Source organism: Schistocerca piceifrons, chromosome 1 (assembly GCF_021461385.2).
Source record: "Schistocerca piceifrons isolate TAMUIC-IGC-003096 chromosome 1, iqSchPice1.1, whole genome shotgun sequence".
NCBI classification, from domain to species: Eukaryota; Metazoa; Arthropoda; class Insecta; order Orthoptera; family Acrididae; genus Schistocerca; species Schistocerca piceifrons.
This window is the reverse complement of record NC_060138.1, coordinates 1,068,736,280-1,068,762,457: the sequence shown is the minus strand read 5'-3', so window position 1 is coordinate 1,068,762,457 and position 26,178 is coordinate 1,068,736,280.

The following is a 26,178-nucleotide window of genomic DNA, read 5'->3' as shown; positions in this document are numbered from 1 at the left end:
GGAACTCATACTCTTTTTAGAGTCAACTCCGTAAAGCAAGCGGAGAAAAAGTTCTGAACTGGAGCACAATCAGACTTCGCGAAAGTTAAAGCCCCTTCGAAAGTTAAAGTGTTCTAGCGGCCGTTCACCACGCAGAGTCTATCACCTACATGACCAGTTATCACACATTACCTCAGACACTTCTTCCACATCTCGATGTAAATATGTTCTGACCACTCACTTGAGTGCACCACTCATGAAGTGCCTGACTGCTCTTGATTCGCCACTGTCTCGTTCTCATAGCCTGAAGGCCATCCTCACCAAAAATAAATCGTTCTTGTGTTCTACAGAGATGATGTGACTCAACCTGACCACTTTCCACACTAATACATTATAACAATATTTAATTCGCCACTGTCTCGTCCTCATAGCCTGAAGGCCATCCTCACCAAAAATAAATCGTTCTTGTGTTCTACAGAGATGATGTGACTCAACCTGACCACTTTCCACACTAATACATTATAACAATATTTAATAAAAAGAATGTTATAAACATTCACTCAACCTGATACCATTTACAATAAATATAAATAATAGTTTGCTGACATATACATAAGCCATCATTCTTGTGCATGTGCACTCACATTAAATGACGTTAAAATGTTGTCAAATATTGAATAAACAATTACTTAGGCACGTTTGCCAAAAGTGTCTTTTGGCATTCTCTCCCCTGCTTGATATAAGTGTTTCTTGGTATTCTTTCCCCTGCTTGATGGAAGTTTCTCTTGGACTCTTTTCAATGGTGGTACAGCAAATGAATGCAATTAACCACTTTTAAATTAAAATGTTTTTAGTATCAACTATAATCAACATTTAAATAGAGGTACTGGGAATGGTCATAAAATTTTCGTTAGATAATTGCAGAAGTATGACAAGATATAAGGTATTCCTGCTGCATTCAATTGCTGTGTTATTGTGGAGAATATGATGTTCTGACAGACACTTGCACAACGAAAAAGATTTAAAAAACGTAAAGCATCAATGAATAAAATAGATTCAAAAGTGTAGCTTTCAGGGATGATAGTTATAGCACTCTGCTACCATTCATGATATTGTCCGTTAAAACTGCATGAAGCATTGAAATGTTGTTAATTTCAATGGTTATTGTGAAGATATTCAGTCACTGTAAATTATTAACTTTTGTAGTTTTTAAAATATTGAAGAGACTATTGTTTGGGTGCCCCTCAATTTTCTGAGATCACCGATGTATTCAGATTTGCTTTAATACGGTGCTGTGATTTATTACTGAACTTCTAAAAGTTGTAAGTAGCCCTATTTTGGACTATCTTAAAAGCTGCCATTACTGGCACGTCTTCTGCACTCTGACCTCACAAGCAACTGCTGTCCAAACTACCTGCTTTGGAATTATCCATATCTGGGCACGTGCTGACCGCCTTTGTACCTGAGCTCCCCTGGAGTACCCAAGCGGCCTACTCGTCCTGCTGACTCAGCCATAGTCATGCAAACAAATTCACTTCTCCTCAGTACGAACCCTAGATGGCTAAATATCTCGCCTAAATACGCGTAACATTACGATTTTCAACCAGGCGTTACTCCCAATTACATTTCAGCGACGACGTCAGCTCAAGATTATACCTTGCCAGAGTGTCTGTGACACTATAACGAATTGTTTTTTATGATAGGGTAGGGCATACTATTTAAAACACCTCATAATACTGCCATAGACTCGTGTGCTTGTGCGTGTGCGTGCACATACAAAAAGATAACGTTATATTGTTCACAAACACTATCCGATCTAAAATATTCGAAAACTATGCGACTAACACTGAAAAATGTGCAGAGTGGGGCGACAGCTTCTAAAACGATTTAAGTTTACTTCATTTTACTGCTCCCATTAAAATTTCACGAATTCCGTTACAGTACTACAACAGTAAGCTGTAATTTATTGATCATATCAGTATTCTGACAGGAAGTGTTACATTAAGATGTGGCCATGATAACGCTCTGCCTTCTTAGTCTATGGAACGTAATAACGAGATCAGTCTTCAGCAGCCGAAATTTCAGGCCAGGAGCAAGCATACCTTCAGATCGCTGGCGTAGTGAAAGCGTTACAGTGATTTACAAAATCTTAATATTCGCAGATGTGAATAAAAGACTTCGAGGTGCAGTGAGCACCCATTCAGATATGTTTAGAAATTATCAACCTTGATGAATCAATGGCATCTTAAATCAGGAAAAAGGCCCAGAATAATTTTCTTGTTGTGAAAATGCTGCTATATTCATGGTGTACGAGGAGGAACGGTCAATATTCAAGGGAATGACAGAAACAACCTCTTGAAAGAAAAGACTTCATGTGGACATATGACCTATTCCGAACGGTTACCGAGACAGAACACAGTTTAGGTACACTTTTTTATGGGCTGCTGGCGCCCACGTGTTTCTGTTACCCACCCAATCTCTGTGACGTTTAATTCTAGCTCAACCTACCTCTTGTTTTCAGTCTATTTGCTCGGGATGTCTTTCCCCCATTAAACTATACCGCTGAAAGCGCAGTTGTCCATGGTGTATTGTGAGAGAAGTAATGCTTGGGGACTGAGAGCAGCATGGGTTTAATGTGTCTGCACACGCGCTGGCGAAAATTCGACAAATCTACACTAACGGAGAATATACAGTTATGGTGCCTGTTTATGGCTTCTGCTGCTGTAATGTGTACGTTTGCTTTACTGGTGAATATGTTAAAAATACACATTTTTCAATTGATGCTTTGTAAAAGCGCATGTGATCATGTTTAGTTTAAGCTGCACGTGTGCAAATGCGTAAACCTGACAATATATTGAATAACATAGAAAATAAGTCAAAATGTACGATAAATGTGTTCTGTCTCGGAAACCATTCGGAACAGGGCGTATCTCCGTATGCAGTTTCTTGCTTTAAATGATTGTTTCCGTAGTATCACTGAATACTGACAATTCCTCGTTGGACAACCTGCGCGTAGCGAGTAATGTAAAGAACACACGTTTCTGCTCCCTGAACGTAAATCTTTGTAATGTATTAAGCATTACAGAAGAAGAGAACCACTGCTTTTCCACTGTACTGTTGGCGAGAAATCAATGGAAACAGTATGTATCGTAAAACACGTAATAGTACCTATCCGGAGAGACCTGAAGTGGAATGACAAGTTGAAACAAATTATAGGAAAAGCAAATGCAGGGTAAAAATCACTAGGAGAATCTAAAGGAAACGTTATTCATCCGCTAAAGAAGTGCCATACAAAAGAGGTGTTATATCAGTTCCTGAGTCTGGGACCCTTACCAGTTTGGACTAGCACGAGAGAGAGAGAGAGAGAGAGAGAGAGAGAGAGAGAGAACAGAACAGAAGAGAAGATCCAACGAATGGCCGTACGTTTCGTCACGGGATCGTTTATTCAGCGTAGAAACGTTACGGAAGTGTTAAGACTCCACTGGCATATGCCACTAGAGGGACTGTGCTTCACCGAGGGGTTTGCTGTCGAAATACCGAGAGCCTACTTTCGGGAAGAATCGGGCTCTCACGTACGTCTGGAGAAATGACCACAAAGAGAACATCACCAAAATTAGGGTTCATCCGGAGCTTTACCGTCATTCTTCCCATGTAACTTTCGTGAATGAAACGGGGAATGGGGACAAAAGATAGTTATATGAAAGACACTTTCTGCCGTAAATCGAAAGTTGGCTTCCAGAGTATTGACGTAGATGTAGACGGACAGATCTTAGTACCAGAATTAACAGGCGGGGTTCGCATTTGTGACTCGAGAAATGTCGGATTTCCGATGCCAGACAGCGTTAGCGATGGGTGGGGGTGGGCGCACGTCACGCGGAGGCGGCCACAGTAATCCCGGGCGGCGCCTTAATGAAAACGGGAAATTTTGTTTCTTAAGTCGCATTAACGGAGCCGATTATGCAGCGGTGTCGCGAGCGGCGGCCCGGGTCGGGGTCTGGCGGGGATTGTTTTCGGTTTGCTGGCTTGCTTGAAGTTGGGGGCGCCGTGTATCGGGGAACAATCGCGGCGCACGCCACAATGGCACGGCGGCTGCCGTGGGGGGCGCGGCGCCTCTGCTAATGCCCGCATAATGCTCGCCGCCGCTCGTCTCGTCTTGCGCAGCCGGAGCTCGGCCCTGCCCCCCACGCGCTCGCAGCTTCCCTTAATGCCCCCAGGTGGCACCTAAACTTGCTCGGGCGCCTCGGCAGAGCCATATGCCACCGCAAGTTGACCCCACCACTCGTGGGACGTCACCCGTCAAAGCTGGTATTCGGACTTTTGAGTCTCTGCCTGCTGTCCCGCCGGTTATAGCCCAGTAGGGTAAAGGGTCAGTCATTTCGCCTACCTATTCGGATCTACATCAACATCTACATCGATACTCTGCAAACCATTGTGAAGCGTTTGGCAGAGGGTACTTTGCATTGTACCACTTATTAGGGCTTCTTCAATTCACATATGGAACGCGGGAATAAGGACTCTTTAAATGCCTCTGTGCGCTCTGTTGTCCATCATGTCCACGCGTTCCACACTGGGACGTTAGGTAGCGGACTGTAGTTATATTCCTAGAGTCATAATTTAAAACTGGTTCTCGAAACTTTGTAAGTAAACTTTCTCGGGATAACTTGCGTCTTTATTCACCACTCTTCCCGCACAGTTTCTTCAGCATTTGCGTGGCACTCTCCCATTGGTCATTCACACTCCTCTCCTTTTCACAGCTGCCATATTCACTGTTAGTCCTATTTCGTACAGATGCAACATCCTTGAGCAATATTCTAGCTCAGGTCGCACAAGTGTCTTGTGTGCACTCTGCTTTGCAAACTGTTTCCATTTTCCTAGCGTTCTACCAATGAACCGAAGTCTGCCACTGCTTTGTCTACGACTGAGTCTATGCGATCGTTACATTTTATATTCCTACAAACTATTACATCTATATATATTGATGAGTCGACCGTTTCCAATTGTAACACAGTATTATAGTCTTAAGTACGCAGCTCCTGGGGCTCGCGGTTGCGTTCTCGCTTCCCGAGCACGGGGTCCAGGGTTCGATTCCCGGCGGGGGTCAGGGATTTTCTCCTGCCTCAAGATGACTGGGTATTGTTGTGTCGTCTTCATCACCATTACGGTCGGAGGAAGGCAATGGCAAACCTCTTCCACTAGGACCTTGCCTAGTACGCCTGGCCGGCCGCTGTGGCCGAGCGGTTCTAGGCGTTTCAGTCCGGAAGCGCGCTGCTGCAGCGGTCGCAGGTTCGAATCCTGCGTCGGGCATGGATGTGTGTGATGTCCTTAGGTTAGTTAGGTTTAAATAGTCTAGGGGACTGATGACCTAAGATGTTAAGTCCCATAGTGCTTAGAGCCACCTAGTACGCCGGTGCGGGTCTTCCGCATCGCTCCCCTACGTTCCGTCAAGGAGTATGGGACATCATCATCATCACGTTTTTTCGCTTTGTGAACTTAAAACTTGTACGTTTCTGAACATTCAAGGTAAGTTTCAATCTTCATACCACTTTGATATGTCACCTAGACTCAACTCAACATTTGTGCTTTCTGCAGAAATTTCGAGGGTAATATTGTCTTCAAGGCCATCAATAAAACAACGGTAATAGCAAGGCTCCCGACACACACTCTCCAGGTACGCACTTGAAGTTACTTCTGCATCTGTCGATGACTATCCATGGAAGTTAATATGTTGCGTCGTCTCCGCCACGAAATCCTCACTCCAGTCACAAATTTCGTTTGATACATCAGAGAGGCGTACGTCTTTTGTCCTCTTTCGTAATTTATGATTTCATGCACTGCTGATAGTTTGCTGCTTTTGCTGTCTAGTAGAGCATGTGCTGGTACATGGGAAAAGAATACGATGAAACGATACAGTTTTATTTCTTTCAAGATCAGCAGCCTTTTCCCTTGCCAGACCCTGACTGTCTGCCTGTACGAAATGGATGCCTAGAAGAGTTTTTTTTTTTTTTTTCAAATAAACCAGAGTAGATGAGAGAAATTTCTTTTCCTGAGTGGGTGGGAAAACCAATCTCCCTGTTTCCACTCCACAGATGTCCTGTAACACAGCATGCTGCAAGTCCAGAGCGTTCCCGCTTTTTTCGTGTTAGCTCTTTTGGCAAGCCGAACTATACCACCAAAGATAGGACTTCTCTATCAGATGATAACTATAGTCTTTGAACCATCTGAATGACCCGCAACTCACGTGTAGATACATAACACGAGTATGAAATACATTCTAACCGACTGCTTTGAGCTTCACTCGATTAGCTGATTCTGTGATGTGCTTTTGTCAAGTGCTAAAAGTGCTCGCTCATAAATTACAAGTCTATCTGTCCGCAGTGTCATATCAACCCATGCAGAGCAATGTTCTATGCTATGTATCAAGAGTTTTTATGTTTACATACATATGTGACTAAGACAGAAGTGTTCTTCAAATCACTGGGGAGTATGGAACACATGTTTGGAGTATGCACTTGAAAATGAAACATCGCCTATATCAACTGATCGTGTGAAGCAAATGACTGTGCTCGTAATACAGCTAAGGTGGAATGTGGAACTAGTTTTTTATAAATTTGTGGCCGTGGACCCGATATGAAAAAAGAAACATGTCATCGAGTGGGAAATTTTGTCAGTTCTAAGCATATCCTATCGGAAATTAGGTTATTCTGATTCACAAGTGCCTGGGTTTTCACCGAATTAATGTTCCAACTTTAATTATTTTGAGAAGGTGATATTTTACAGTGTGTAAAAACTGTCTGAAAACAATGATTGCACACACCAGTGGTAATCAGTTTACTATACAACCAAAGTCAGTAGTACACAGGCCATCTTCAGGTGTATTTTGACTTTGTAATTATGTGTGTGACAACCTATAACCATTGCCAACCATCACGTTACTCCTCTCCCTTTAATTATGAACCAGGTGTACATGTAGCACGGCCGGCCGTGGTGGCCGAGCGGTTCTAGGCACTACAGTCCGGAACCGCGCGACCGCTACGGTGGCAAGTTCGAATCCTGCCTTGGGCATGGATGTGTGTGATATCCTTAGGTTAGTTAGGTTTAAGTAGTTCTAAGTTATAGGGGACTGATGACCTCAGCTGTTAAGTCCCATAGTGCTCAGAGCCATTTGAACCATCTGACCATGCAGCATAAAGTATATCTGTCGCGAAGCACATCATAATATAACAGATATATTGCACGCTGTATCTGCTCCTGATTTATAGTGAAATGGAGATGTTTGATTGTGACATGATACTTGATAGTTGTTATGAGTTGTCCCACATCTGATATCGATGTTACAATACACATGAAGGTGGTCACTTTATGACAGAAACTGGTTATGTACTAAACTGATTAATACAACTGTGTGCAAGCATGATTTTTTTCAGTGGTTCTCATTTTTAAATCCACGAGATTTAGAGAGCTTCCTTAGATGAATTTCGTCAGGTGTCGAGTGCAGATTACTACCTTCGAACCTGGTACAAGGAACTACAGCGCGTTGAAATATAGTGTAAAGAAAGATGACAATATTACCAAAGCTGCAAACTTACGTATTGGAAAATCAAAAATTTCGTAGTGAAAATCTGATAGGAATCTAATAGGAATCTGATAGGGTAGTCTTCCTCGAAGAAATAGAATACGAGGTACGACAAAGTGACGTAGCCTCTGATGCTGTGTGGCTTTGCGATGTAATGCAAATTAAAAACGCCGAGGAGGCTCTTGCCCATGTTTAAAGAGAGGAGGATGCAAATCTCCCTGGTGCAGGGAACAAAGCAGAATTCGGCCCGTGGAGAAGAGTTGGTATCAGCTTCAAACTCCGTGAGGAGGCCAGCAGAGGGCTCCGAGATAATGCCTTCTGCGGCGGCCGGGGTGGCGAGTGTACCGGGCCAGGCCGGAGCGGAGCCCGGGCCACGAGAAGTGGCTACGGGCTAAGCCAGGTAACAATAGCGCTAATCCCCCCGGTCCGGTCTTAGCAGCCGGCCGCCGCAGTCTTTAATATTCCAACAATAAGTCGGGTGGCGCCGGGCCCGGGAACAATGAGCAAGGTGTTAACGGCGCCGGAATCTCAGCCGGCGTTAATCTTATTGGCGGGCGGGCGGTCTGCGAGGTCGGCGCTCCGGCGCCCCCACCCGCTGCCTCCCCCACCCCTGCTCTGACCTCGCCGCCTCTCCCCCAACCCCAAAAACTGGTCGCGCCATTGTTAACTCTAGGGATAAGACGCCCGCCGAGGTTGCGCCGTGGCCGGCGTTCTGCGCCGGGGGCGATCCTCATCGTGCTCCTTCCATTCCGCTGGCGCAAAACCCTCTGACCAATACCACGAGCGGAGGAGGAGGAGGAGGAGAAGAAGAAGACAGAGCTGTAGTATATGAATTAAAGAATACGGTGCTAATGCTGCACAGAAAGTACTTGTAGGGGGAGGGGTGGGGTATTACATCCGCAGTTTTAGGTGAGAAAGTTTTACAGCTATGAAGGATGCCGTAGGGAGGGTGCAGTGCACCATACAAACTATAAAAATGGATGTACATATGTATATATATATTCCCAACCCCCGCATAAACCAGTAGACCGATTTCAACTAAACACATACTGTCTGCGAAGAATCAGTGTGGAGACAACAACCACCAACCTACAAAAGGGGGTGGCATGAGGGTGGGGATGAAAAAACAGTGTAGCCCACGACGCGCGAATTCACAGATTTTATTCATCCATTATTTCAGAATGAGAGCCCTAAGTAGCTTGCAACGAACTTTAAACATAATTTCAAACCTTTACGAAACTTTTTCTCGCTGTCGATCCCTCCAAAATGATGAAAGGAAAAAAGTTTATCGCTTACTATATTTTCGTAGACCGGCAATGGAAAGGGAAGCGTTTCTGAAGAAGAAAAGTTTGTTAACATCGAGTATAGATTTAAGTGTCAGGAAATCGTTTCTGAAAGTATTTGTCTGGAGTGTGGCCATGTATGGAAGTGAAACATGGACGATAAATAGTTTAGACAAGAAGACAATAGAAGCTTTCGAAATGTCGTGCTACAGAATGCTGAAGATTAGATGGGTAGATCGCATAAGTAATGAGGAGGTATTGAATAGAATTGGGGAGAAATTTGTGTCACAACTTGACTAGAAGAAGGGATCGGTTGGTAGGACATGTTCTGAGGCATCAAGGGATCACCAATTTAGTAATGGAGGGCAGCGTGGAGGGTAAAAATCGTAGAGGGAGACTAAGAGATGAATACACGAAGCAGATTCAGAACGATGTAGGCTGCAGTAGTTACTGGGAGATGAAGAAGCTTGCACAGGATAGAGTACCATGGAGAGCTGCATCAAACTAGTCTCAGGACTGAAGACCACAACAACAACAGCTTTTCGCTGGTCATACAGTGAAACTGCCACATGAAGCATGACGTTTTAATTTATTACTTCTTTGCTAGCAATACATTTTGCAGATCGTGTCCAAATTTGACGCCGAATGTACGCACAAAAATATATCATTGAACGACACACAGGTCGGGAGATATGGCGTCATTAAGTCTGAGATGCGTGAGAAACTGCCGCATAATGCATGACATTTTAATTTAATACTTCTTTATTTCTAACTTTATTTACAACGCATTTCGCAGACAGTACACAAATACACCACTGGAAGTGACTACAAAATTACACCAAAGTAAAGCACATAATTCAGGGGATATGACAACAGAAATGTTGAGCTGCGTGAAAATGTGGACTGTAATACGCACGCCACCAGCGAGCTTAATAACTTTCCATTCCTCTGGCGCAAAACACTCTGACCAATACCACGAGCGGAGGAGGAGGAGGAGGAGGAGGAGAAGACAGAGCTGTAGTATATATGAATTAACGAATACGGTGCTAATGCTGCACAGAAAGTAATTCTAGGGGGAGGGGTGGGGTATTACACCCGCAATTTTGGGTGAGAGGGTTTAACAGCTACGAAGGATGCCGTAGCGAGGGTGCAATGTACCATACAAATTATAAAAATGGATGTACATATGTATATATATTCCAAATACCCGCATAAACTAGTGGACCGATTTCAACTAAATACACTCCTGGAAATGGAAAAAAGAACACATTGACACCGGTGTGTCAGACCCACCATACTTGCTCCGGACACTGCGAGAGGGCTGTACAAGCAATGATCACACGCACGGCACAGCGGACACACCAGGAACCGCGGTGTTGGCCGTCGAATGGCGCTAGCTGCGCAGCATTTGTGCACCGCCGCCGTCAGTGTCAGCCAGTTTGCCGTGGCATACGGAGCTCCATCGCAGTCTTTAACACTGGTAGCATGCCGCGACAGCGTGGACGTGAACCGTATGTGCAGTTGACGGACTTTGAGCGAGGGCGTATAGTGGGCATGCGGGAGGCCGGGTGGACGTACCGCCGAATTGCTCGACACGTGGGGCGTGAGGTCTCCACAGTACATCGATGTTGTCGCAAGTGGTCGGCGGAAGGTGCACGTGCCCGTCGACCTGGGACCGGACCGCAGCGACGCACGGATGCACGCCAAGACCGTAGGATCCTACGCAGTGCCGTAGGGGACCGCACCGCCACTTCCCAGCAAATTAGGGACACTGTTGCTCCTGGGGTATCGGCGAGGACCATTCGCAACCGTCTCCATGAAGCTGGGCTACGGTCCCGCACACCGTTAGGCCGTCTTCCCCTCACGCCCCAACATCGTGCAGCCCGCCTCCAGTGGTGTCGCGACAGGCGTGAATGGAGGGACGAATGGAGACGTGTCGTCTTCAGCGATGAGAGTCGCTTCTGCCTTGGTGCCAATGATGGTCGTATGCGTGTTTGACGCCGTGCAGGTGAGCGCCACAATCAGGACTGCATACGACCGAGGCACACAGGGCCAACACCCGGCATCATGGTGTGGGGAGCGATCTCCTACACTGGCCGTACACCACTGGTGATCGTCGAGGGGACACTGATTAGTGCACGGTACATCCAAACCGTCATCGAACCCATCGTTCTACCATTCCTAGACCGGCAAGGGAACTTGCTGTTCCAACAGGACAATGCACGTCCGCATGTATCCCGTGCCACCCAACGTGCTCTAGAAGGTGTAAGTCAACTACCCTGGCCAGCAAAATCTCCGGATCTGTCCCCCATTGAGCATGTTTGGGACTGGATGAAGCGTCGTCTCACGCGGTCTGCACGTCCAGCACGAACGCTGGTGCAACTGAGGCGCCAGGTGGAAATGGCATGGCAAGCCGTTCCACAGGACTACATCCAGCATCTCTACGATCGTCTCCATGGGAGAATAGCAGCCTGCATTGCTGCGAAAGGTGGATATACACTGTACTAGTGCCGACATTGTGCATGCTCTGTTGCCTGTGTCTATGTGCCTGTGGTTCTGTCAGTGTCATCATGTGATGTATCTGACCCCAGGAATGTGTCAATAAAGTTTCCCCTTCCTGGGACAATGAATTCACGGTGTTCTTATTTCAATTTCCAGGAATGTACATACTGCCTGGGAAGAATCAGTGTGGAGATAAGAACCACCTATCTATCAAAGGGGATGGGATGAGAGTGGGGGTGAAAAAACAGTGTAGCCCACGACGGTCATGAGCCACGCAACGATTGCCTAGTTTATTCACACATTTTACCCCGTCGCTTTTGTAGTGGGAGGTTCCAAGTGACCATATATTAGTCTTCCTTTCTTCATCTTTAGATCAATTCATACTGTTCCGAGATTATTACCTTTTCGTTGAGTTTATAGAAAACTTCGTGTATTTCCCGATTAGATGTGACATTTGAAAATGTTCATGTTTGTCGTCTTTATACATGCATTTACGTGTGTAAATATTGAATCTGTTTCTATTTTTTTTCTTAATTTGGGAACATTAAAAATTACATGCTGCACTAACTTATTTGTCTAGTATTTTTTAATGCTTACGTCAACGTGGAGAATTTGCCGATATCCTTGTATCAGAATATTTTTACATTTAAATGCTCAGCGTATTTAAATTTTTAAATACTGAAGTATTTGATAATTATGTGGCACTTGCATAACACCCAAAGAATTCATTCTGCCTCTTTTTGCAACACTTCCATCATTTTTTGTATCTCTACCTAGTCGTTTGTCTGCACCTTCGTGTTTCCATCAATGCGTCTGTGATTTATTCTGACATCCGAAAGTAACTCTTAACATAACGATAAATAGTTGCGTTGTCATCTTAAATTAGTCTTCTATAGTAGTTGTTGCTTGCATTGTGCTCTTAATTGGTTTGTAATACATATTGAGACATGAGATTTTTTGGTATATTTGGTCAGCCTGCCATTTACAACATGCTAAAACCGGGAATTTACATTAAAATAATGTTTTCCGCTTACGTCTCTCTTTGTCTCCGGAACATAAAATACGTAGCTGAACAGGTTTTTCCTGATATATATATAATCTCAATCCTTTCCTTGGGCACCCGTGTCCACCGTCTAGCCACCACTCGATGGCCTGACCTTTTATTCCGCCCCCCATGACCTCGCACACACTAGTCACCTCAATTCATGTAGACTACCATCTCTCATATCATCGATTCACCTCCCTTAGTCACGCATCCACCCTCCACAGAATGCCACCCTCATCAGCCCCACACCCTCCCCAATACCGGCCTAATCATGACAGGCTCTCCTTTTCACTTTTTTATCTGTCACTCTCACACTTCTTTCTCTTTCTTCCCACCCCACCTCACCACCTCAAGACTCTGCCACCACCATCAAAAGATGCTGCCAAGAAGAAGAAGCCAGGAAAATGGCCTTTCGTTTTCTCTCAACTTATGCTGTTCCTCCTCCTATCCTTTATCACTTAGTTATAATTCTCGGCTAGCCAATGAGCCATTCGCCTTCCACACACTTCTACTGTCCTGTCTTCTCTCAAATCGTTGGCCGGTCAATTGGGCCATTCGTTTTCCATTTTCTTCCACTATCGCTCTAACTATCCTCTCACCTTTGGAAAAAAAAAAAACCGGCGCAAACGTCAAGCTAACATCCAACCGCCATGACATCCCACACCAATCTTCAAGTAAGAAGGAGAAGCGTCTTAGTTACGCTAGAACTTCGCCAACTGCAGAGGGTACAATCCCTCAGTAATGTGCGTCTGCGTCTCTCTCTCTCTCTCTCTCTCTCTCTCTCTCTCCCTCTCTCTCTCTCTCTCTCTCTCTCTCTGAAAAGACACCAGCGATACGTAAATACACAGATAGCGGTAGTACCACTTGCATAAGGTATAAAAGGGCACTGCATTGGCGGAGCTGTTATTTGCGCTCAGGTGATCATGTGAAAAGGTGTCCAACGTGATTATGGCCGCACGACGAGAATTAACAGACCTTGAACACGAAATGGCAGCTGGATCTAAAAGCATGGGACATTCGGAAATCGTTAGGAAAGTCAATATTCCACGTTCCACAGTGTCACGTGTGTGTCGAGAATACCACATTTCAGGCATTGCCTCTCACAACAGACATCGCAATGGCCGACGGCATTCACTTAACGACAGAGAGCAGCAGCGTTCGCGAAGAGTTGTCAGTGCTAACAGACAAACAACATTGTGTGAAATAATCGAAGAAATCAATGTGGAACGTACGACGAACGTATCAGTGAGGACAGTGCAGCGAAATTTAGCGTAAATGGGCTATGGCAGCAGACGATGGACGCGAGTGCATTTGCCAGCAGCATGATATCGCTTGTAGCACCTGTCTGGGCTCTTGACCATATCAGTTGAACCCTAGACGACTGGAAAACCGTGGCGTAGTCAGATGAGTCCCGATTTCCGTCGGTAGGAGCTGATGGTAGGGTTCGAGTGTGGCGCAGACGCCACAAAGCTATGGACCCAAGTTGTCAGCAATGCAGTGTGCAAGGTACTGTCGGCTACATAATGGTGTGTGCTGTGTTTACGTGGAATGGACTGGATACTCTGGATATTCGACTATTTGAAGATCATTTGCTGTCATTCATGGACGTTGTGTACTCAAACAAGGATGGAAGTTTTGTGGACGACATTGCGTCATGTCAGTGGGACCCTGTTGTTCGGGATTGGTTTGATGAACATTCTGGGCAATTCGAGCAAATGCTTTGGTCACCCATATCGCTCCTCATGATCATCGAACATTTACCGGACATAATCGAGAGGTCAGTTCGTGCACAAAACCCTGCACGGCAACATTTTCACCATTATGGTCGGCTATTTCTGCAGGGGACTTCCAACGACTTGTCGAGTCCATGCCAGGTGGAGATGCTGCAGTACACAGGCAAAAGGATGTCCGACACCATATTAAGGGGTGTCCCATTACTTTTGTCGGCCGTTCGGGATTAGCCGAGCGGTCTGAGGCGCTGCTGTCATGGACTGTGCGGCTGGTCCCGGCGGAGGTTCGAGTCCTCCCTCGGGCATGGGTGTGTGTGATTGTTCTTAGGATAATTTAGGTTAAGTAGCGTATAAGCTTAGGCACTGATAACTTGAGCAGTTAAGCCCCATAAGATTTCACAGACATTTGAACATTTGAGCATCACTTTTGTCACCTTAGTGGACATCCATTGATTCCGTTTAGGAGGAATAATGTTGGTTCAGTTTCTTGGCTCTGAATAAATTTTGGTGACAATGTTTTTCATTTTGCACTGGAGATTAATGGATCAGTCACATCAGACTACACGCAGCTTTTCTTTGACAATTTCGTTTCTTTTGTAGAACTGGTGTACTCAGTCTTACAGATACAGTACTTCAAGAGTGATTTCGGAAGTGCTTTGCTGTGCTACAAATCTATTGTTTCCGTAGAAATTATGGCATGCAGCTATTATGGAGGCGATTAAACAAGTTACGGCGGAAGTAATGTTGACTTCGTTAGGATCACTGAAGGAATGGGATATTGAGCCAAGTGTGGTTCTGCAGGCGCAGTGGCCGCGCCCCGTATAATAAGCACAGATGGCTTGTCGCCAGGCAGGACGGAGGGACCCTCCCCTCGGCCAGAGTCCATTTAAGGGATTACCCGGCGCCTTTCATATAGAATATTATAGACCGCTCGCATTTATCCTCGTATCCCTCGCTAAAGCCGTAAGAAACTCCGGTATCAAGTTCCACCACGGTCAGGGGCTTTTGGTTTCCCTAAAAGTCCATCTAATGTGTGCCGTAAACGCTCGAGACAAATGGAGCAAGGTCGGTGACACGTCAGGGACGTTTACGGGAAGCTGGTTCCATTTCAGCTCTGCCTGCTAGGAACAAGACTATTCCACCATCTGTCGGTCTTGTGGCAAGCCTTCGATACACTTTCGTCTACAGTCTGATTACCTGATAGTTGACACCTCACGCGCTGGAGCTCGTTTCCTGAACGATGGCAACGATATGTACGTGTTTCGTACAAAGCACTAACCAAACACTACTCGATCTTTCCACAGTAGACGCGATTCAGCGTCACATATACACTTATAAATACAGAGATAGGCTTACATTAGATAAGTTTCGCATGCCAATGAAGCCGATTTTTGAAGGCTGCAATTTATCGTTGGTACGGCAAGTGCGAGAATTATTGCACAATCAGCTTAACAACTCATGCATCGAAGCTGCTTACAAGAATAATCTACAGAAGAATGGAAAAGAAAACTGAGAATGCGCTAGGTGACGATCAGTTTGGCTTTAGGAAAAGTAAAGGGACGAGAGAGGTAATTCTGACGTTACGGCTAATAATGGGAGCAAGGCTAAAGAAAAATCAAGACACTTTCATAGGATTTGTCGACCTGGAAAAAGCGTTCGACAATATAAAATGGTGCAAGCTGTTCGAGATTTTGAAAAAAGTAGGGGTAAGCTATAGGGAGAGACGGGTCATACACAATATGTACAACAACCAAGAGGGAATAATAAGAGTGGACGATCAAGAACGAACTGCTCGTATTAAGAAGAGTGTAAGACAAGGCTGTAGCCTTCCGCCCCTACTCTTCAATCTGTACATCGAGGAAGCAATGATGGAAATAAAAGAAAGGTTCAGGAGTGGAATCAATGATTCGCTGATGACATTGCTATCCTGAGTGAAAGTGAAGAAGAATTAAATGATCTGCTGAACGGAATGAACAGTCTAATGAGTACACAGTATGGTTTGAGAGTAAATCGGAGAAAGACGAAGGTAATGAGAAGCAGTAGAAATGAGAACAGCGAGAAACTTAACATCAGGATTGATGGTCACGAAGTCAATGAAGTTAAGGAATTCTGCTACCTAGGCAGTAAAATAACCAATGACGGATGGAGCAAGGAGGACATCAAAAGCAGACTCGCTATGGCAAAAAAGGCATTTCTGGCCAAGAGAAGTCTACTAATATCAAATACCAGCCTTAATTTGAGGAAGAAATTTCTGAGGATGTACGTCTGGAGTACAGCATTGTATGGTAGTGAAACATGGACTGTGGGAAAACCGGAACAGAAGAGAATCGAAGCATTTGAGATGTGGTGTTATAGACGAATGTTGAAAATTAGGTAGACTGATAAGGTAAGGAATGAGGAGATTCTATGCAGAATAGGAGAGGAAAGGAATATGTGGAAAACACTGATAAGGAGAAGGGACAGGATGATAGGACATCTGCTCAGACATGAGGGAATGACTTCCATGGTACTAGAGGGAGCTGTAGAGGGCAGAAACTGTAGAGGAAGACAGAGATTGGAGTACGTCAATCAAATAATTGAGGACGTAGGTTGCAAGTGCTACTTTGAGATGAAGAGGTTAGCACAGGAAAGGAATTCGTGGCGGCCCGCATCAAACCAGTCAGTAGACTGATGACCAAAAAAAAAACTGGGCTATCAGAGTCGTTACTGTAACAAGTTCACGTGTCATAGTGTCGTAAGGCAGTAGAAATTTTGAAATTTGTGGGAAGTTCCTATGGGGTCAAACTGCTGAGGTCATCGGTTCTAGACTTACACACTACTTAATCTAAGTTGAACTAACTTACGCTAAGGACAACACATTCACCCATGCTCGAGGGAGGACTCAAACCTCCGACGGGGGTGGGACGGGGGGGGGGGGGGGGCGTGCGAACCCTCACAAGGCGCCGCAGACCGCGCGGCTACCCCGCGCGGCAGTGCACTGGTTAGCGAATTAACCTGTCTTGTGGAATGACGTAAATTCGAATCTCATGATAAACATTCAAACTTCTTTTATAATTTTCAATTCTAATAAAAAAATTTGCATTATTATTTTTTATTCAGTTAATTAATTTAAATGTATTTAATTCTAATTTCTAGTTATTTGCGGTGTTATTTTCGTTATCGTATCGTCTTTTCAATTTGCTCCTAGTTTTCTTCTTACCTTTTTTTTCGTTTGCAATGTATCGTCTATAATCGCCTGTATCGTCTATGATCTATAGCCAAGTGCCAACCAGGTTGTTGGCAGGTTGTTGTTAACAAAATGCCGTTTTGCATGCTGCACAGGTGGGTATATGTTCCAGAGGCGTTTTGTCTTTTTGACAAGGCATCCTCTGTGTTTGTGTGAGAAAAGTGCACTCTTAAACAGTTTTCCACCTGAGGGAAACTTAAATTACACTCCTGGAAATTGAAATAAGAACACCATGAATTCATTGTCCCAGGAAGGGGAAACTTTATTGACACATTCCTGGGGTCAGATACATCACATGATCACACTGACAGAACCACAGGGACATAGACACAGGCAACAATGTCGGCACTAGTACAGTGTATATCCACCTTTCGCAGCAATGCAGGCTGCTATTCTCCCATGGAGACGATCGTAGAGATGCTGGATGTAGTCCTGTGGAACGGCTTGCCATGCCATTTCCACCTGGCGCCTCAGTTGCACCAGCGTTCGTGCTGGACGTGCAGACCGCGTGAGACGACGCTTCATCCAGTCCCAAACATGCTCAGTGGGGGACAGATCCGGAGATCTTGCTGGCCAGGGTAGTTGACTTACACCTTCTAGAGCACGTTGGGTGGCACGGGATACATGCGGACGTGCATTGTCCTGTTGGAACAGCAAGTTCCCTTGCCGGTCTAGGAATGGTAGAACGATGGGTTCGATGACGGTTTGGATGTACCGTGCACTATTCAGTGTCCCCTCGACGATCACCAGTGGTGTACGGCCAGTGTAGGAGATCGCGCCCCACACCATGATGCCGGGTGTTGGCCCTGTGTGCCTCGGTCGTATGCAGTCCTGATTGTGGCGCTCACCTGCACGGCGCCAAACACGCATACGACCTTCATTGGCACCAAGGCAGAAGCGACTCTCATCGCTGAAGACGACACGTCTCCATTCGTCCCTCCATTCACGCCGTGCGTGTGATCATTGCTTGTACAGCCCTCTCGCAGTGTCCGGAGCAAGTATGGTGGGTCTGACACACCGGTGTCAATGTGTTATTTTTTCTATTTCCCGGAGTGTATTATAAGACGTTTAACTCACACCCACTGGAGATGCTTTATTGGTGAAAGGGGAAACACGCCTGGTTCTGTAAATAAAAATTCATGTGTAGCGTGCAAAAAGGTAGTTTCCTCCTTAACCAGTACAATTTATGTACGTTACAGCTGCTCCTAAAAATGACTACCACAATAAACTTGGTACAAATGTGAATGTCGACGTGTGCCTCGACATACAACACACCCACCACCTTTCCAGAGAGGCAATGTTCTCTCCCATCCCCCATTAACAGCGATTTCAGTTTCAAAATGTGGCTCAAAATGACATTTTTAAAAATGTCGCTACTGTCCACATTGAAACAGCAGTATCCGTTAAGTACAAGGAGTGTGGTCGTTGAGCGTTTCACAGTAACATGTACACACGACTATCTGCGTACCGCGGATTTTGGCAACATTTTTAATCACCATAAATATTTTACACTACACAACGACAGTTTGTATCGCCACTGATGTCGGACTAAGCGCCCAAATACTGATGTGGCAAATAAATATATTCGAAGTGCAGCTCATGGTGTACGTAAAAAAAGTCTTATCAAATACATACAACCTGCGCAGCACGCAACATAGAAGAAACGATTGTTTGTATGTGGGGCAGGACGTGCGTTCGATTTGCGATTGTTCCTCTTTTCTACGCGGTGGGGGAGGGGCAGGGAGAGGAAGGTAGGGTTCGGAAAAATGGACCGGTTAAAATTGATATCGACTTTTTAGTTATGAATAACCGACATTTACGGTATTTGTTTGATCTCGGTTATAACAGATGTTTCTTATTTTCTTTATTTTTGTCTAGTAACCGAGTTAAAAAGAAGCGAAATATCTAGCCACAGCAGCAATGCATAACTTTCCTTTTATAAATAAACCTTCTTTTAAAAAAGAGGGGTGATTTTCATTCGTAAAATTTCCATTTGTTTGAAATATTGCGTTATTGTAGAAAATGGGAAAAGAGATCAGTGTCATTTTAATAACAATACCGACAGAAACGAGCAACAAACACACGGCATAAGAGTTTGTACAGCATTGCTGAGACAATAATATCCATGTTGCCTTCTGTCATGGCTTAAGGTATGCGTGTGTGTGCGATGTGTAAGACTTGCCCCCACCTGACGCATACGGTGGTTTCTCGCTGACGTCGCAAAACATCTGTTGTAGAATGGTACCAACCCTAGTACGCAAATACTTTTACGAGGTGGCGTAGCAATAAAGTACAATGGTTGATTTGCTTTAAAAGATCCTTGATTTGTCTGTCATTTCTGTGAAATAAAAGAGGAAGGAAATTTAGTAACAGTAATCAGTCAAAAACTTTATGATTCATATATTCATATACAATAAAAACAGAAAGTCGTGGATCTGTTGTTTGGTCTACATAATATGCTTTTTCTGCTTGTAGGCCTGGCAAACGAAGTAACACGAAACACGAAAAACAGTGTTCTTCACCCTCAGTGTTTACTCTTTACCTCTGACTATTCATAATGCCCAGGTAGTGGTATGATACGTGATTACACTTGATTATTGAGCAGAGCTGAAAAAATTAGCATCAGTAGGAGGATACTGGTGATTTTTTTTGTAGTATTCAACCATTTGTCACTTGTCGAGAAAAGCAACGAGCAGTGGACGGAATATGTTTTCTCTTATTTGCCTATTTAATTTTGTGCTTCTGCATATCTTGAAAGTGAGAGAGTGAAAATTTTTGAATCTTTGTTTGACTTCTACGTTAATGTGACTAGGGCTTCCCGTCGGGTAGACCGTTCGCCGGGAATCAATCCAGGACCCTTATGACTGACATTCTGTCACGCTGACCACTCAGCTACCGGGGAAAGACGATTTCTACGTTTATTTCACGAAATAACAGTCATAAAAAACAAAAGGTCGATTATTCAGAAACCAGTTACTTTGAGTGGTTTCACCATCCAAGTTACACTGGCACGAAAAAAAACTGAGATAATCGAAAATCGGTTGTTTCAGTGATAATCGCCATCTCAAGAGGGGGGGGGGGGCGGGGAAGCAACTAACAGCGCCTCCCCCGCCCCCCTACCCCCCCCCCCCGCCCTTATTGCTCGCGAGCGCCGTCCATAACTGCTCCAGACAGTGTATCGCTCTTTGCCAATCCTCCTGGCCCCCCTCCCCTCCCCCCCCCCCCCTCCGCCCTTATTGCTCGCGAGCGCCGTCCGTAACTGCTCCAGACAGTGTATCGCTCTTTGCCAATCCTCCTGGCCCTCTAAGTGCTGCCCTGGAATCGCACGTGTTCGTCACCGCAGCCAGCCGCGTTCCCTGCTGCCAGTGGAGGCGCCACGGCCGTGGGGAGATGAGCGACCCGGCTCGGCTCCGCCCGGCACCCCGTCTGAGATAAGCCCCGCCGGGTTTACCGCCGAGCATTCAGCGCGTGACACGCGTGATCCGCCGCGGCCTGATCGCATCTGCGGCGCCGCTCTGTGTCTGCGCGCCCGCCTGCGGCCTCACACACACACACACACACACACACACACACTGCGTGCCGCGGGCTGCTGCCGCGTCTCCACTAGGTACAGTTTTCTCTCGTGGGTCGTCTTCCCCAATGTGGGCTCTTCCCTGCAAGTTTCACTTTTGACGAGCTGAGGATGAACGTTGAAGGACGATCGAAACGCTATCTCTTATGTCATTTTAATTTATACTTCGTCAGCACCTCTTTTGGGGTATCGTGATATGCATTCGTACTTCCGAACACAAAAAACCGTCATCTGTATGGGGGAATGACGACAATCAAAATTTGTGCCGGACAGAGATTCGGATTTCCTGATTTACACGAGCGGTATCCTTAATCGCTTTTACTAGCCGTGTTCGACTCATGACCGCCTTCTTCGATATGTCATCGTTCCTGCCTCACAATCTGTAGTCGTACACATTACGTAATTCCCGTACAAGGGGGGGGGGGGGGTGGCATTATAATTGAGTCGCTGCCTAGTATCGGCTGATAAACGCGATATTGCAAATGCCTGTGTTATCAATGCCCGCATATTCTAAGGAACATTGCACCGTTCTTCTTAAAAACATAGGCACTGCAATATCGTTATTTAAATTTATAACATACTGCTGGCAGCAAGTATCATGAATACCTATAGTCATAATCGGTGAAACAGCTGTGCACCTGGAAAAACCAACTAAAATGAAACAAACCAATGGAAAATCCATGCTAAAAGAATGACGACTATATGAGAAGGATACATTGGTACTCACCACATAGAGAATGTGTTGAGTCGTACACGCACGTCAAAGAACACTGGTTCACCACGAAAAACCTAATAATATCGAACAATACAATGGGATATCCAGGATGGAATAACAACAGTATGTGGGGGGATACATTGATACTCACCACGCAAACAAAGTGTGAACAGTACTGGTCAAGTGAACCTGCTAACACAAAAAAACGTAATAAAATTGAACATTGCAATGGGATATCCAGGATGGAATAACAACAGCATGTGGGGGAGAGGGGTATATTGATACTCACCACTCAAATAAAGTGTGAGCAGTACAATTTAAATGAACCTTAAACACAATCCTGTTAAATGATGAATTATCATACCCATTAAATATATAATCAGACCAGTTACGTCTGCGAGTTTCCTAATTTTTTTTTTTTTTTTTTTCCAAGGAAGGCTCCCCGCTGCTGTTTCTTGTTGCACTCCCGCGATTCTTTTGTTCACTTCCGCTTTCAAAGTTTTTCGATGCCGGAAGATGAATGCTAACGTCACCAAATTACGTGAGGAGGCGTTAAGTGATGCTGCGAACTCTGCTTTCGCTGGTTTTGCTATACTGGCGACTCCCCTTCTTAATTATACGCGAATGTACACTAAACTTGTGGTTGACGCTTTTGGGCGATAAGTTGGCTTAAATCAATCATCTCTTCTGAAAACTACAAATAAGTTCTCAGTTATAGACGAATCCAGGTGGACCAATATTTTCAGTTTACTCACAGTCATCGAATTCTAATACTTGATTCAACCTCCAATTTGTAATTGAAGGGGCGCGATCTTTTATTAAATAGTAGCCACGTTGAACAAGTACGTGTCTATGGCAGCTCTCTCTCCACAAAAGTATTGTTTAGTAGTAAATCATTTTTCACAGAAACTAAGTAAAAAATCACGTCCTTCCATCATTTATAGATCACACATCACCTCTTCTGTGCTCATAAATCGTTCGCAGAATATCACCAACTTTACCAGGTGGGATTGACGGAGGACATCGAAAGGGTGCAAAAAAGGGCAGCTCGTTTTGTATTATCACGTAATAGGGGAGAGAGTGTGGCAGATATGATACGCGAGTTGGGGTGAAAGTCATTAATGCAAAGACGTTTTTCTTCGCGGCGAGATCTGTTTACGAAATTTCAGTCACCAACTTTCTCTTCCGAATGCGAAAATATTTTGTTGAGCCCAACCTACATAGGTAGGAATGATCATCAAAATAAAATAAGAGAAATCAGAGCTCGAACAGAATGGTTTAGGTGTTCGTTTTTCCCGCACGCTGTTCGGGAGTGGAATGGTAGAGAGATAGTATGATTGTGGTTCGATGAACCCTCTGCCAAGCACTTAAATGTGAATTGCAGAGTAATGATGTAGATGTAGAAATCACACGTTGCTCATTCGATCTTTCACACCATTTTCACTAATGGTTAGTCCTTGAGTTTTTCAGATGAAAATGAGGAAGTCGTACATTCAGTATCGAGAAAATCTCACGCTAACCGTTTTGTTCTTCCCACAACTGTTCGATTCCTCTGGTTTTGCACAGTACTTAATCTCTCTAGACCTAGCACACACACAACAGAAAATATATACGTACACAATACATATATACAAATTTTCATATTTTCATGTTTTCAAGTAACACTGATAATTTTAATTAAAGCAGAGGAAAGAAAAATGTAAATAAAGATGTCAGCAAAATGTGTCACATCACCTCTGTTATAAAATTGCCCACGCTTTCAACATTGCTTTGTCTCTGCGCGCTACGCTGACAGTAGAAAAACGTTTTCTTGCCTTGATTCGTGATATAACAACTCAATAACGGCATATATCTCCAATAGCTCATAAAATCTAGATTTGATAATGTCTTCGTTCTTCCCCTTTCTTAGGTTACCCTTTCCACTTTACATACCAGACCTAACATGGTCTATTACCGGTTTGCATTTACTAATCTTTGCGTGCTCTTGCTGTTCTTCTCCCATTACTGAGCCTTCCAACGTGAAGGTAACGATTCATGAACGTCGTACATGGAGTCACGTTCATGACTTCTCATGGTAAAGGCCTTCCGTAGACTTCTCATCTTCCCTTTATTTAGTTCTTTATATTGTACATAATTTGTAACATTCTTCAACAGCACTACCTTTAAACGCTTTCAACACTCTTTTTCCAGACTTCGGACGGTCCACCTTTCGCTGCTCTAGGCGTGTACTTTCAGGGACTTCCTCATCATTTCCATATGACTATTTGATACCAATAGCGTTTTGTTACTGAAGATTTTTTTTTCGCTTGTGCCAACCAGCTTCTGATATCTTGCTTACACCGACCATCTTGTGTAATCTTGTTCACATACAAGAGAATTTTGTCATTACTTCCACTACAGTGCCTTGGCATTATCTCATACCTATTCTATAGTTCCCATGAAGAGGGGTATCTGCGATGTGTAAAGAACTCAAGGCGGAGAAAAGCGTCATTACGTTCAAAATTAAAAAAAAGGAATTCTTTAAGAAATAAGTTTTCGCTTTCCCTACGTAGACTATGATCCAATATCAACAACAAATAAATTACGACTTTCAGACTTCATTCATTAGGACGATTGACCGACCAGTTGGAAACGCGGCTGATGTAACTTTGAAATTTAATATAAATTATCTCCAAATAGCCTCCACAATACTATTTTGTTAGGGCCTAACTAGCTTTGAGAGCTCAGTCATTCTAGAATGTCACAAATGAAACTTAGCTTTTCGACTACTCATCCTTGTGCGCCACTGTAGCGTGAAAAGTCAATTCTAGAAACTACGTATGTCCTAAGTAAATGGAGCAATCGGGTTCCTTTGCAGATATTATTTGAACTATATTTGGGGAGCAAAATAACTGATGATGGTCGAAGTAGAGGAGATATAAAATGTAGACTGGCAATGGCAAGGAAAGCGTTTCTGAAGAAGAGAAATTTGTTAACATCGAGTATAGATTTAAGTGTCAGGAAGTCATTTCATAAAGTATTTGTATGGAGTGTAGCCATGTATAGAAGTGAAACATGGACGATAAATAGTTCGGACAAGAAGAGAATAGAAGCTTTCGAAATGTGGTGCTACAGAAGAATGCTGAAGATTAGATGGGTAGATCACATAACTAATGAGGAGGTGTTGAATAGGATTGGGGAGAAGTTTATGGCACAACTTGACCAAAAGAAGGGATCGGTTGGTAGGACATGTTATGAGGCATCAAGGGATCACAAATTTAGCATTGGAGGGCAGCGTGGAGGGTAAAAATCGTAGAGGGAGACCAAGAGATGAATACATTAAGCAGATTCAGAAGGATGTAGGTTGCAGTAGGTACTGGGAGATGAAGAGACTTGCACAGGATAGAGTAGCATGGAGAGCTGCATCAAACCAGTCTCAGGACTGAAGAACACAACAACAACAATGAATACTTGGTGTCTGTTCTTTCCGCGTGTCCGAAAGAACAGGCACCACGCATTCATATAGTTGGTAAGCCTAGCTGGGAAATGGTTCCACCTTCTTCAGTGCGGATGCACAAATGTGTCATGCCTCCTGCGGGAAACTCTGAGTAGGAAACGGAAGTATAATGAACAGCGACTGCGGGCAGGTGGCGCTCGGTGGGAATGTGGATCGGCCGTGGCCTAGTAAGCAGGAGATCCCGGGTTCGAATCCCGGTCTGATACACAGTTTCACTTGTCACCGCTGATTCCACTTAATACACCACTGCAGCTGACAGCAGTGATACCCTTCAGATAAGTTTACAGATAATTTGTATATAAGGTTCCAAACAACGACAATAACAATAATTATAATGAAAGAACAACTAATTTACAGAACGCACTTGCGAAAATCTGAATGTCAAGAATAGAAGTTTTACTCGAACTTTTTCGGATACTTTACCATTGTAGACTTTAATTGTGAGTTTGAGTTGAAAGTCAGAGGCAAGTTATTTGTCTTGGCGCAACAGATGCCATTCAGCTGCAAAACTTATGCATTTATTACTCCAACAGTAACCTCAGTACACATTTACGTAATTTGAAATGGGATAGAAGTAATCATCCATCGATGTGTGAGTCCTCTCCAGTGATAGTGACAGGTAAGGACTTCATCTTTTACTTCAACAAGTTTATATAAAAATACCAGGCGAATTTCATTCAACATATGGATTTCCATCATGCTAAATTAATCGCAGGGCGGCAAATTGTGTTAACCAGTTCGATACAGAAACAGCTGAAATCCAAGATTCACTTTTTATCTAATTGATCGCTAATTTCGAGTTACCTGAACGAATTTTGAAATTATCCAGACAAACAGAACAGTATTTTCCCAAACAGCATACAAATCATGTCAAGGTCGTACATCTACGTATAACCAAGTTAATTTAAACCGTGAGTAGTGATGGAACAAACATATACGTTTGTTCTATTTCTCTTCATGGTTAAATTTCTCTTCGTTGCACGTGTTTGTATAAACGTGTCATGGCTTATGTGCTATTTCGGATTTGTGAATGGATGATTTGAAAATGGGTTCAGGTA